Source organism: Pinus tabuliformis, chromosome X (assembly GCF_031772625.1).
Source record: "Pinus tabuliformis cultivar Carrire ecotype Pingquan chromosome X, CPIR1, whole genome shotgun sequence".
Lineage (NCBI taxonomy): Eukaryota > Viridiplantae > Streptophyta > Pinopsida > Pinales > Pinaceae > Pinus > Pinus tabuliformis.
This window is the reverse complement of record NC_142308.1, coordinates 1644502248-1644516939: the sequence shown is the minus strand read 5'-3', so window position 1 is coordinate 1644516939 and position 14692 is coordinate 1644502248. Positions and strand designations below refer to the sequence as shown.

General features: G+C 42.1%; 1 pseudogene; it reads right to left on the bottom strand.

Moving 5' to 3' along the window:
* Positions 1–300: 300 nt before the first annotated feature.
* LOC149146337 (ethylene-responsive transcription factor ERF024 pseudogene) lies at positions 301–2090 on the bottom strand (annotated as a pseudogene).
* Between the last annotated feature and the right edge of the window lie 12602 nt (positions 2091–14692).

Genomic DNA, 14692 nt, shown 5'->3' with positions numbered 1-14692 from the left:
AAGATATTAGCCGCGTAAGAAGGGTTTTTCCCAACTACCAATAAAAACAATGAATGAATATTATGTCGAAATAGAAATAAATCAAATAGGAATTATGAGGGAATTCAAATATGTTACCATGTACTACCTACTTCACGCGTTACAGATTTCTGATAGCTTTTCTCTACTGAGTAAACTATCGATTGAAAAATCAAACGGATATTATGAATAACCAGGAAATTCAATTCTCGTTTCCAGAGCTTTTCTTTATAAAAAAAACCTATCAATTAAGAAATCAAACTGATATTACAAAGGACCATTCAACTTACCAGTTATTAAACACGCCAGAATTCATTTTTTACATGTATTACTTCACACGTCACACGATTCTGAGAGCTTATCCTTTAAAAAAAACAATAGAATCTTCTAGAGTAGGACAGTCCACCCTGTCCAGTCATCCATTTCTATCCATGAAGAGAGACTAGCGGCTACGAAAATTTCTCTATATTTCTATAATCCATTCTAAATACAATTATGCTGAACGTTGCGCATCTGCAACGTCAGCGAATCTCTAATATGTCAGCGGTACTTTCTACATATATCTACATTACTACTACATTCTGATAACATCACTGCAGAAATCAGTGACTACCATAGACACCATGAAGGTCAATTCTTTATAAGTCAATACCTACCCTCAAAGAATTCTGAGATACTCAAATATTTGCTTGGTAAAGGAGACTTCAAAGGTTGCTCCAAAGATATCCGGAACCAGCAGGTTGATCCATCCACTCCTCATCATCATACTCATAGTCTGCAGCTTCCAGGTCGTTGAGACGAGGGGGTGTGAGAAGCAGAGCTTCTGCCATATTCATTACTAAATTTGGCGAATCGAACTGCTGCAGCCCTTCATCAAACGAGGAGTAACACTCACGGCCCGTCCTGATTCGTCGTAAATTGACTGACGAAGCCTCGAACCCTCCATCATCAGCTGCCGCAACTTTCATTGATCCACCAACGTTGCTGGGTGTTGCAGAGGAATGAAGATTAGGGCATTTCAAGGGGCACGGGTACGGGCAGGGGCGGTTAGTTTCAGGGTGTTTTTGTTGAGGGAATGAAAGAGCCGCTTGGGCAGCCGCGTATTGGATGTCTGCGGGATCCAATGAAGCCGGTCGTGGAAGGGTATGTATCAAGTGCGGGAAATTGGGCAGTGCAGACTTACCCTTCAAGCTGAGGGCAGCTACGTCGTAGGCTCGGGCTGCCATCTCTGGTTTATCATATGATCCCAGCCATATTCGTGTCTTGGTTCCTGGTTGTCGAATCTCAGACACCCACCTTCCCCACCTCCGACGACGTACACCTCTGTACTTTCGACTGTTCGTCTCCTCTTCGCTTCGATATCTCTTCCTTCCATTGCAATCCACCGTATTGCTGCAGATCTCCATATAGAAACCCTAAACTTCAAAGACCCCAATATATCTCTCAACTCAACACTAAAATTTTCAAGAAATTTGATATTAAGTCTATTAACTCACACAATCTAACTGGATTTTGTTAGACAAATGTGTGTTCTGAAACCATTCAAGAACAAACTCTGAAAGTATTGAAAGAGTACTTGACGTACATAATCAAGATTCAGATTCCAAGGGTTTTTCTTCCACAAATATATCTTTATCTCTTCTAATATCTTGATTCTAAGTCCTACCAATCAGGCAACATACAAGCTCTTCTTCAAACAGTCAAGAAAGAGTACTTAGCATACATAATGAATATATACCCTGAGCATATGTAATTCCTTCCATGAGATATATATACCCTGAACATATGTAAGCCATTTCCATGAGATTCCATGACAGCTGGATTCCAAGCTGATTACCCAAAAACGTCAGTGTCTCATTCATGAAGCTGCGGCCCAGCGTCCACAGTGATTGATGAACCTCTTATAGGACTAGTTTTTCAACTCACATTTTAGATTACGCAACGTGCACGGACTGGCTTACTCAGTGAACTCGGCAGATATCGAAGCCATTGATTCATCGAGGTGGGGTGCACCGTACATGAGAAGACCAGAGAGACAGCCTCAAATGTAAGCAGGGGTTTGAGACTTGATATTGTGTTGACGAACTATGACGATATGATGTGGGGTTAATGAAATCATGGGCCATATCTGTTAACGCGGTTTTGGGTACCAAACATTAAATATCTTCTACAGCTGTGTCGCAAAGATTAATAGATATGAAAAATGTCAACTGATCGTCTGTGCGTCCCTGCGCAGAAGTTGCTCCGTAGTGCATTCCATCTAGTAGACCATTGCAATTTGCAGGTGGTCGCTGCAATAGTATTACGGAAAGCGAGTTCTAAATCTATATTGACTCAAGTATCCAAATTGATTTGCCATCGTGTTATAATTGGTCGAATGTTCAATCCATATGTCTTGTCTAATACAAGAAACCAGCCTGGACCATATACTGGATTGCAATACTCAAATAGATATATTTTATCCAAAATGTCACTCTGAGCTCCGCCGTCTGGATGTGCCGCCACAGTTCCATTTTTAATAATCGTACTTTGACATAAGGATAATATGGCTGGCAATTGTATATGATAGGCGGAGATCCCCATTGAGGGTACATTAATACGTCATCGCCTTTACCTCGTTATTGCCCTTGTCGTACCCAGCTCCTAGCTATGCAATATCTATAGTGTGGGGTTTCTTATCCGTTTTACAGCTGTGAATGCTTTAGGTCAAAGTTTCATAAAACCAGGTGAACTTTTCGTCAAAGTCTCATAAAACCAAGCGAGAATCTAGCGGTCATGCTTACAGCTCTAAATGTTTGGGTCGAAGTTTTATATGGAAAAGGGAAACTCCCTCCCGGTTTTGTTAATCTGTGATTTTGTACATGCTATTTCTATGGTATGTAATTTATTTAATCAACAATAGCAATTACATCGAGAGGTGCAAAGGAATGTCTAAAGGAAATGAAGGGATATAAGAGAATAATCGAAGGAAATATATGGGTAACGAAATACACTACTAGGTGTGTGGGATTTGGATGGAGATGAGTACAAAGATTGAGACGAGATTGTGTGGGATATGGAATTGATTAGCCACATGTAAGGGTTCAATCATTCCACATGTCATATTCTAATTTGAGGAAGACAAACAACAATGAGGCTTTGTGATTGGTTGGGGTGAACAGTTTTTTCCCACACCAACACCGAAGAGAAACACCTATCAACATAATTACAACATTAATATAGTATGATATTGCAATGAGCTATAATTACAACATTAATTACTAATGAGCTATTGTACGCGTCAAACGGAGATCGGGTGCTAAAGTTACGACCCCGGGAAGTTGATGTACCAATTTACCCAAGCAGGGCCCATAATTTGGCGTTTCATCTTCTAGGGTTAGGTTTTGGGATGTTAAGGGTTTTCCATTGTTTCTCAACAATAAAAAGGCCTTCGAGCTTCATTGTAACACAGTTCAGAGGCATGTAGTTGCCACATCTTTTCTCAGAGATACGCTACCATTGCCCTAGCTGGTTCATTTCCATTTCTGTTTGTAAGCATATTTCAGTATTTTACATTAATGGAATGAAGTATTATTTCCACTGCATCTTTGTGTTTATGGTTATCTCTGTAATTTGTTGCGTTCCTATTTAAATCTGGATCAGTGGTATCAGAGCGGTCTGCTTTTTCTCTGTTTTTCTTTGCAAGTCCCCAACGAGGTCAGGATATAAGGACTTAGGGCTTGAACTGGTCGAACCTTTGCAAGACCAGCTTCGAAAATCCCGACGGCCTCCCATGGCGGATGAAAAGAAAGACAAGGGGGTAGGAGATCCTATCAAAATCTTGCTCGAAGAAGCCCTCGAGCGACAAAGGAACGTTATGATGGACAACTTTGCACAGATCCTTCAACACCTACCCAGAGGCAATGCATCAACTTCCAACAGCTACTCTAGAAATGCCACACCCTTTAAGGTACAAGTTAATTTTGAAATCCCCATCTTCGAGGGTCAAATAGACGTAGATGCCATAGAAAAATGGTTAAATCTGCTAGATGGGTATTTTTTTGTTCATGAATTTTCAAGTCGGGAAAATATTATTTTCGCTCTTCTCAAAGCAGCCCCCCACTTTAAGGACTGGTGGGAAACCTACTGTGAGTAGAAGGATGAAAGTATGGGCTCACTATTTTCAGCCGCACCCACTTGGAATTCATTCCGCGATGCCATCAAGGAGCAGTACTACCTTGTCAAAAGCTACGATGACAAATACATAAAGTGGACCACGTTGCGGCAGGGAAGAGACCAAGATGTGTTGGAGTTCACAAACATTTTTCATACCCTTTGCACATAGTTGGCTATTAAGGACTCTAAGCTACATTTGGTACTCAAGTATGGCGGTTTCCTACACAGGTACATTCAGGAGGAGATGGAGCTCCTGAACATTTCCTCGCTTGGCATAGCGTACTAATACATTGTCAAAATCAAACAAAAGTTTAAACAAAAGAAGCAAGACTTTGGATCTATGAATATGAAGCAAGGGAAAGGCTTCCCCAAATCATAGAACCAAGGACAAAGCCAAGATGGGGCAACCTAAGACAACCCATCGAAGCCATAAGAAAAGAACAACACCACGAGGTCAAAGAAGGACACAGGAAAGTGGTGTGAGTTCCATAAGAGCTGTTGGTACTATTTTATTGCTATTCTTTTCTTCTAAAAATCCATCATTTATCTACCATTTTTTCCATAAACTCCTCATAGTCCATTGAAATTGATTAATGAAGCATTATAATTATTATTTTACATTAAATTTAATTTATGGATTTTTATGTTAAAAATTGGAATTTTTCAACAAAATTACGGGATGTAATGACTTCCTATAATTGGTTTATGTTGTAACATGTGGCATGGCAGGAAAATTGAAACAAAAGATAAGGACATGATCTAGGATGTACATACATGGTGGAAAATCTATTTAGCATTGAATTTGGAGCCCCTGAATACATGGTCAATGCTGGTCAAACCCAGCCTATTCAGCAGAAAAATCTGAAGTTATAATGAATGTACTTGATCTTTTGCTTAATATTAGGGACCCTAAACTGATTTCGATTTGTTTTAGAAATCAGTTAGAATTAGGAAGAACGAAAATAGCCTTTTTGGTTGTAAATTTTAATAGATAGGAGGATTTTGATTATTATTAAAGAAAATGCTAGTGAAGACATTGAAAAGAGCAGACTTAAGATTGTAAGTGTATTCCAGAACCCTGTTTTTAATGTAATCTATTCTCAGAACTTAATCAAAGGCATAATATTATCAATTATGGTGTTTATGAGTTAATGTTCTTATCACTTGAAGTTTTTAAAAGTGTGCCATCAAAGCGTGGAAGGGCCCCTACGTGAGGATTGGTACACTTTCTTTTCTGTTTCATAGAATTTAGTATTCAGATCTGAATAGCGTTTTATTTCATTTCATTGCTTGTGAGTTTATCAATTTAATTAGAAGTTCTTGTGATTGTTATTTTATGATTCATAGTAGTAGCTTGAAAATTCAATTGCAAAATTATTGAATAAGTCCTTGTAAAAGGTTTAATTGAACATTGAATTTCAAAATATTTCTATGAACTCTGTTTTCATGAATTTGATTTTTAGTATGCTTAGTGTGTTATTTTGAAAGAGTTTTTGTGAATTATATCCTTTTAAGAGGATTGAGAACTCAGACTAATAACACTATGTTTTTTTAGAACAGTTAATTAAATTAGATGATATAAGTGTTTAAATTGTGAAAGGAAATATACTTCAATCTCTTGTAAAAGAGTGTTGTAGCCTGTCATACTAGACACTTATTTAGACAGATTAGATCCTTTTAGGTCTATAAAATTTAGACATGTGCCTCTAAGTTTACCTACCTTGGTTGACATTAAATTTAGTCTAATCTAGAACCCTGGATTGGTCTCTACAAGAGCCCCATTCACAACACAATGAGTGTCAGACCAAGCAATCGCTGGTGGCCGAGCTGAAGGCTTCCGAATCAGATGCATGTTCTGATTCTGAGTCAGAACCCGACAAGGGGAATGGCAAATGGAAGCAGGTCATTGACGTGGAGCCCAGTGCCACTGTTGCCACCGCCAAGATCCAGAAGAATGAGCCCGAAAATCCAGGGGAGGGGGAGCATCTTTTCCACTCACAGATGTGGGTGAAGGGTTCGTCGCTGCAATTCATTGTCGACAGCGATAGCCAAAAGAACCTCATTTTAGCAGAGGTCGTGAAGCGGTTAGGCCTAGTGACTACACCACACCTGTAGCCATACAATATCGGGTGGCTTCACCTAGGATGAGATCTTCGAGTTCGCCAGCAGTGCCGCCTTCCTTACAACATCAAACCTGTATGGACCTGTGGTCCGTGCAACGGGCAAGGAAACTCCACCGTGAGAAGGACTTGTGCGAAATGCGAAATGAACAAACCAAGGGCGAGTCTATACGATGTTGGGCAAGTTGAGAGGGCGGTCCCACAAGTTGGGCGAGCCGACCCTCCACTCGGGCGAAGGTAACATGTTGAACGAGTCGGCTTGGGCGTTGGGCATGGGTCGGCCGGGTGACATAACCCGCCACCCACCCATATATATTAGTGGACAGTTTGTGGAGGAAAATCATCATTCAATCAACACGAGTTCGAACAAGGAGTTCTGCAGTCCGTGGATGAGACGGGCGGAACTCGGGTGGAAAACTCGTTCAGAAAAGTCGGTTGAAAAACTCGGGTAAAAAACTCGTGTAGAAAACTTGGGTCAGGTCGTCGGTCAGAACTCGGGCGAGGTCGTCTAGGCAGAACTCGGGCGAGGTCGTCGGGCAAGAAACTTGGACGAGGTCGTTTGGGCGAACCAGATGAGGTCATTCGGGTGAGCCGAGTGAGGTCGTCGGGCGACCTGAGTGAAGTCGTTCGGGCGAACCGGGTGAAGTCGTGTGGCGACCCGAGTGAAGTCGTGTGGTGACTCGGGTGAAGTTGTTTGGGTGAACGAGTTTGGGTGGACGTGCGGACGGGCGGCCGGGCGAGGGTGCGCCGTGCACGCCGAAACGAAGAATCGTGCAGACGGGCGACTTGGGTAGGGTGTGCCGTGCACGACGAAACAGTGAAGTGTTGAGGTTGTGAACAAAGGTGTGACTCGTGCAGAGGCCCCTGTGTGTGGCGACTTGGTTACGACGAGGCGCGCCCAAGTTGGGAAAACAACACGATGGTGTGACGAGGTGAACGAAGGGTTGGTGAGTCGTGTGGCGACCGTGCGGAGGCAGCGACGAGATGGGCAACCAAGTTTGCCGAAGTTGGAAATTTGGATAAGTGTAAATTTGGGGTTTCCCAAGATTTAACTTGTACTTATAAAAGAAGATTATATATTTATTGATTCGGGCAGATTCATATTGCAGGGAGTTGCCCCTCCCTTTATATTGTTGTGCATTTCTATTGTATAATGTTTTTTATGTGAATGTTATGGGCTTTCACTGTATAAAGGACAAAGATAATACTTGGTAATGAAAAAATAAACAAGTATGGAATGTTAGGCATAGTTTACAATCGTAAGTATTGGTGAAGAGAAAATGGTTGGTAGTGCCACACGTCGCTATAGTGTGGTTGGAAGAGTACCGCTAGTGTAGGGGCGTGATAGTTGGTATCAGAGCTGGTGTGCTGAATCAAGGAGCTGATTCTACGAAGACCGAAGACTTGGTAAGGAGTTCAAGTTTTGCAGGTGATAGGTGGAATATCAGGGTGATTCAGGTGAATGGTGAAATAGGTTTAGCAGAGGATAAGCTTTGTGCTTAAGCCAAGCTGAACGACAAGGCATGGCATGTTTGGAAGAATTTGAAGGGAAGCTCTTGCTTACCTTATACAAGTTGAAGCCGTTGAAAGAAGAGAACCCTCGAATTCGAAAGGAACTTGAAGTCTTGGAAAAGAATGTTGAAGACAAACTTCTTCAACTTGGTTGGAAAATGGAGCAAGATGAAGTTGCAGATTGTGCTGACAAGGAAGAGGAAGCCGTGATGATTGAAGATGTTGCAGATGTGACAACGATGGAGGATGAACTTGAGATTGATCAAGTTGGACCAGGATCGTGCAGTTTGCAGACATGGATGGATGAGGATACTCACATGGAGGAGCCTCATGATGATGATGTAAGTACTATTGATACTTGTGTTTCATTTGAGCATTTGGTAGATGAATCGTATGCAGGGAGGAGCAAAATCAATTTGTCGAAGCTAGGGAGGATCTTACCATGGATGTCTACAATGAGACCTTGTATGGAGAAGCAAGGGTTGTTGATTGTTGCAGGACTTGTTGGGGTTGTTTGCGACCTTATGGTAGAAGGTATAAAGGCTTGTGACAAGGGAGGAACATGATGATCATTGCGAAGGATTAGGTCATGCTTTAGCCACATGGAGAACTGGCTAAGTGCCCGACATGACTCATGGACAGGTTGAAGGGCACGCTCTTGAGTATGGTGATACTTGGGTGGACTTCTCATGGCCAAGACCAAGAGATAGTCTTGGTGGAACCTTTAGTGGGGGAGCTATGATGGAAGGGACTCATGATGATGGTATGGTTGGGTGACTGAGTTCACTAGACCGAAGATTGCAGACTTGGATAAGGATGACCAATTGTTGTGATGGGTCTACTTGGTTGGACTACATGAGCAACTTAGTCATGGACATCAGGTTGGAGACATGGAGCATGGGAGTCTATGCAGGGACATTATTCAGGAGCACTTGTAGTGTCATATGGGCATCCAATGAGGAGTGCCAAGGCAGGGATGTTGTGCAGGTGGATTTGTTGTTGTGACATGGAGGTGTTTTACTTATGAGCCGATGGAGAGGTTGTGCACTCTTGTACAACAAGGCCATGGACTTGGATGGAATTGTGAGCGGACTATGGAGCATTCCTACTACATGGAGAGTTGAGGCATCTTGCAGAGACCTTTGGGCCGAGATTTGTATGCTTGCTAGAGTGCTAGTTGGAGATGACTCATGGAGCTCATGATGACATGAGATTGTTGTGACTTTGGAGTAATAGAGTTACAACGATGATGATGCCTTGGTGGCAACACTTGGGCATGGGTGGAGCCAAGACTCAACCACGTTTGACACATGGGATTTGATTGATCTATGATCATGGGCAGCACATGGATAGATGAGACAGGTGTATACTTGTTTCTATGACAGACTTGAGGGATGGCACATTGCAAAGATGATGGGGGATACTTCATGGGCCTAGATGTGGCACATCGAGAGTCGGGGTTGATGAGGAGATCTCTTCACTTTGAGGAAATGGATGTTTTGTAGATGGATGATGTTGTTGGATAGAAAACATCATGGACAACATGTTGCAGATGGGATGGAGACTACTTCATGGACCTGAGCATGGCTTACACTTGTATGGAGATGGATTCTTGATCGAGTTGAGGATGTGACGGGATGTTCAGAGAAACGACTGATGATGGCATGAGGATGTTCACTCTCATGGTTTGAGCATGACAGTTGGATTAGCTACCCAACTAGTTCAAACATGGGGTCCGGAAGTGTATAGAGATGTGTTAGCATTATGTTGGAGTATCATGGCAGTAGTTCACACGAGGACGATACATGATGAGGTCAACACGATATGTTGCAGGAAGCATGTAGCTTGAGATGGAGGGGCCAGCCTTCCACGATGGGGAGCAGCATGTGGAGATTGTGATAGGATGGTTGATGATCATGGATTGAGATGATTCTCTAGTGTATGACATACCGATGGGGTGTATTACATACCGATGGGGTGGATATCTTGGTGACAGATGGTTGCTAGGATGAGATATTGTCGAGGACGACAATGACTTCAAGTGGGGGAGGATGTATGGACCTGCGGTCCGTATGACGGGCAGGGCGACTCCACCGTGCGAAGGACTTGTGTGAAATGCAAAATGAAGAAACCAAGGGTGAGTTTATATGATGTTGGGCGAGTTGAGAGGGCGGTCCCACGAGTTGGGCGGGCCGACCCTCCACTCGGGCGAAGGCAACATGTTGAACAAGTCAGCTTGGGTGTTGGGCGTGGGTCGACCGGGTGACATAACCCGCCACGTGCCCGTATATATTAGTGGATGGTTTCTGGAGGCAAATCATCATTCGATCAACATGAGTTCGAACAAGGAGTTCTGCGGTGCGTGGATGAGCCCACACAACGGGTGGAACTTGGGTGGAAAACTCGTTCAGAAAATTCAAGTGAAAAACTCGGGTGAGAAACTTGGGCGAAAAACTCGTGCAGAAAACTTGGGCAAAAAACTCGTGCAGAAAACTTGGGCGAGGTCGGCGGGCAGAACTCGGGCAAGGTCGTTCAGGCAAAACTCAGGCGAGGCCGTCGGGCAGGACACTCGGGCGAACCGGGTGAGGTCGTTCGAGCGAGTCGGGTGAGGTCGTCGGGCAACCCGGGTGAAGTCGTTTGGGTGAACTGGGTGAAGTCATGTGGCGACCCGGGTGAAGTCATGTGGCGACTCAGGTGAAGTTGTTCGGGTGAACGAGTTTGGGTGGACGTGCAGACGGGTGGCTGGGCGAGGGCGCGCCGTGCACGCCAAAACGAAGAATCGTGCAGACGGGCGACTTAGGTAGGGCGCGCCGTGCATGACGAAACGGTGGAAACAGTGAAGTGTTGAGGTTGTGAACGAAAGCGTGGCTCGTGTGGAGGCGCCCGTGTGTGGCGACTTGGTTACAACGAGGCACACCCAAGTTGGGCAAACAACACGATCGTGCGACGAGGTGAACGAAGGGTTGGTGAGTCATGCGGTGACCATGCGGAGGCGCCGATGAGCTGGGCAACCAAGTTTACCGAAGTTGGAAATTTGGCTAAGTGTAAATTTGGGGTTTCCCAAGATTTAACTTGTACTTATAAGAGAATATTATATATATATATTGATTTAGGCATACTCATATTGCAGGGAGTTGCCCCTCCCTTTATACTGTTGTGCATTTCTATTGTATAATGCTATTTATGTGAATGTTATGGGCTTTCACTGTATAAAGGACAAAGATAATACTTGGTAATAAAAAAATAAACTAAGTATGGAATGTTAGGCGTAGTCTACAATAATAAGTATTGGTGAAAAGAAAACAGTTGGTAGTGCCGCATCTCACTATAGTGTAGTTGGAAGAGTACCGCCAGTGCAGGGGTGTGACAAAACCCTTCACAGATGAGGTATTGTGTGATGTTATACCTCTGGATGTTTGTGATGTATTATTAGGCCAACCATACTTGTGGAAGCGACATGTTGTGTATGAGTCAAGGCCTCGTGCTGTCATTATTTATTTGTGTAATTCATTATACAGGATACTGGAGGTATCCCCACCTACCGCCACCTCTTTAATCACTGCCAAGAAAGGCAGCAAGCTCATCTCCTAGACTAGGAAATTCATTTTCTATCTAGTTCACTCCCAAAGTAAGGGGAAGATCGTTACCACATCCATGACCCCCATGAAGGGTTCCTCCACGCAGAAGCAGCAGCAAAGGGATACAGTCATGACAGAACACAGGAACAACTTCTCCTCACCCACAGGGTTACCACACAAGCTTCAGGTGGGTGAAAAAGTTTGGTTGCATCTGCAGAAAGAACGCCTTACAAGAGCCCATCAGAAGCTCAGACCACTTTGACATGGTCCTTACACCAGTACCAAGGCTACAGGAAATAATGCTTTGGAGCATAGCATTCCCCCATTCCTTTGATTGCACCGAGTATTCAATGTGTACCGCCCTTGACCATGCTTCCCACCATTACTGGACACATCCGAGATTGTAGAACAGCTCACCAGGGACCAAGTTCAACAGATGGAGGAACTCAACGCAATGGGGACCATTGCTTCCTAAGGGGGGAGGAATGATCTAGGTGGATGTTGGTGGCCACCCACCTATCCCAATTGGACCCCCATGACTGTCTCTTTCAGTTTTTTAGTTTCCTTAATTATAGCATAATTTACTATTTTTAGTAGTTTTTCAGTCTAGAACTTTTGGAGCTGTTTTGAGGCCCTAAATGATGTTTTTTGGGAAATATGGGAGCAACATGGGTCCATGGTCTAATTTTTCTCTTTCAAAGTTATATTTCTCGGATAGATCTTTCTAACGAGCTATTGTACGTGTCAAACGGAGATCGGGTGCCAAAGTTACGACCCTGGGAAATTGATGTACCAATTTACCCAAATGGGGCCCATAATTTGGAGTTTCATCTTCTAGGGTTAGGTTTTGGAATGTTAAGGGTTTTCCATTGTTTCTAAAAAATAAATAGGCCTTCTAGCCTCATTGTAACATTGTTCAGAGGCATGTAGCCACCACATCTCTTCTTAGAGATAAGCTAGCATCGCCCTAGCTGGTTCATTTCCATTTCTGTTTGTAAGCATATTTCATTATTTTACATTAATGAAATGAAGTATTATTTCTGCTGCATCTCTGTGTTTATGGTTATCTCTGTAATTTTTTGCATTCCTGTTTAAATCCGGATCACATGTTAACTCTCCTTGTTAGATTGAGAATGCTATTTCTAGTAGGGCTCCCTACCAAAAATAAATTGACTGTAGTAAGACTTGTCGAGGGTGGAGTCTCGCAGCCCATTTCTAGTCTTCTTGTAAAGCCTCTACCTGAGTGAATGCTACAAAACGAAAGGAATGGATTGCAGATATATAAATACCTGGAAGGGCCACAAAGTCTACCTCATGCAGATCTTGGAGTTTAGGCCTCTTCGCATGCAGAAGGATACAGTTCACACTAGAGCATAGTTAAAATGCTACAAAATTTGTACCTGCGAACATTCACTGAGAAAAATTGATTAAGTGATCCACGAGTCTAACAAATCTAATGGCCACTTAGAATGTAGCTGTAATGGCCACTTAGAATGCAACGGCACCTAGGGAAGGGGATTTGTCACATGTCCTTCATGCCTTGCATGTGTAACACATGTGTTCTATCAAATGAAATAACAAAAAAACTTGTCACTTTGAAATGTGGTTATGTTGCCTCAATAGGGGTTCTCTATCCTTCCTCCAAACCAGCGGTGTTATCCTTCCTTCTCACAAGTCTGTGTTTAAGGTAACTCCAATGTGTTGGAACATGAGTGCCCTTATCCTTCCTGTTCTTTATGGGGTGCCATCACTTTTTCCAATTTACAGCTAAAGGCCTCGTAAAAACTCGCTTTGGTTTGCGTCGCAAAAACTGACATTTTGGTGTTGCGTGGGTTGCTTGTGTGGACAAACACTTGTTACTTGGGGCTTTTCTTGGCAGGTTCGACGAGGACATCATTTGTTTTGGCTATAATTATTGATTGTTATTTTTTTACTCAGTTTTTTTGCTTTTTTACTGTCATTTTATGCCTGTAGTTTTATTTATTTATTGTAATCAAATTTATTTTTCTTGTATTCTTACTTCTTCTTTTTTCTGCATATTATATATATGTCTTTTAGAAATTTTCAAGCTGCTAAATATATTTATGGATTCCTTGTCAAATACCCATTGTTACACTTTGCAGTTTGACTTACTGTTGTTTTTACTGTTTACTATATATCATATTATAATTTCCATTTGAGCTCGAGGGGTTTCAAAAGGATTAGAATAGGAAGGCAACCCCTACCTCCACATCATTATTAGAATGTACGAACCCTTCCTGTACCACACTAAAAACAAAGGAAATCATGATACTAGGGATTTTGTGCACATCTACTCTAAGTTATTCCAAACATTTTCACAATCTGCTTGCAATGGGTCTAACCTTCTTGAAAAAACTTCCATGATGAGGAAATTTTATATCGATGTTGACTAGTCTCGGTGAAATGGCATACTTAGGTCTTTATATTAGAAACCTTTTTAAGGGCATAATTAGGTCTTAATATCAGGGTCAGGGCACAAAACAACCAACTAGATCAGTTGTAACCCCTTGAGAAGAAATGCTAACTATTAACATCAAATTTACATTTATAAATCCGAGCATTGGTTTTGGGCATATGTTCATGGAATCATTCAAGGTAAGCAAAATTTCAGAGTTCACCATTCGACATTGATGGTTCAAGAGTACCTTAGTCATATAGGTACATAGTTTCAAAGTTTTGTTCCAGCTTTAACTTAATCTACATTTATAATAAAAAATAAAATAAAAATGAGACATAGGTCATTTTGTTTGGTGGCTTTCCCAAATGGGTTTAAAGAGTAAAATTCTTGTGTTATTATTGGATTTATGATAAACTTTTTTAACACTATTTTTTGTATTTAATTACAATCTACAAGTATTAAACAATCAGAATTAATGCATGGTCACACAACAAACAAGAGATATAATTTTTTATTCCCGCAAAAACAATGAAGGTCCATATTGGTGAATCGACTTGGTCAAAGGTTGAGCAATTACGAATCACTACATATTTCAAAGTTCCATGTAATTCAGACTTTTGGTTCTCTAGGTGTAGAAGTGTAAAGAGGTCTTTGGCCATGGTTGTAGATGTTTGTGAGAGTGTAGAAGTTTAGGCTTAGACACTGTTGTATTATGGAATGAGTTTGAAAGGGTTTTATGTCTTCAACCTAATAAAGAGGAAAATAATTGTTGTGTCTTTCTGTTGTGTTAAATTTAATTGCAATTATTGTTGTGAGTTGTGCTTTTGTAGTGTGTTATGATTTCCAGTCCCTAGGCCTTGCATCATAAGTCCATGGGCCAGTGGTTGAGT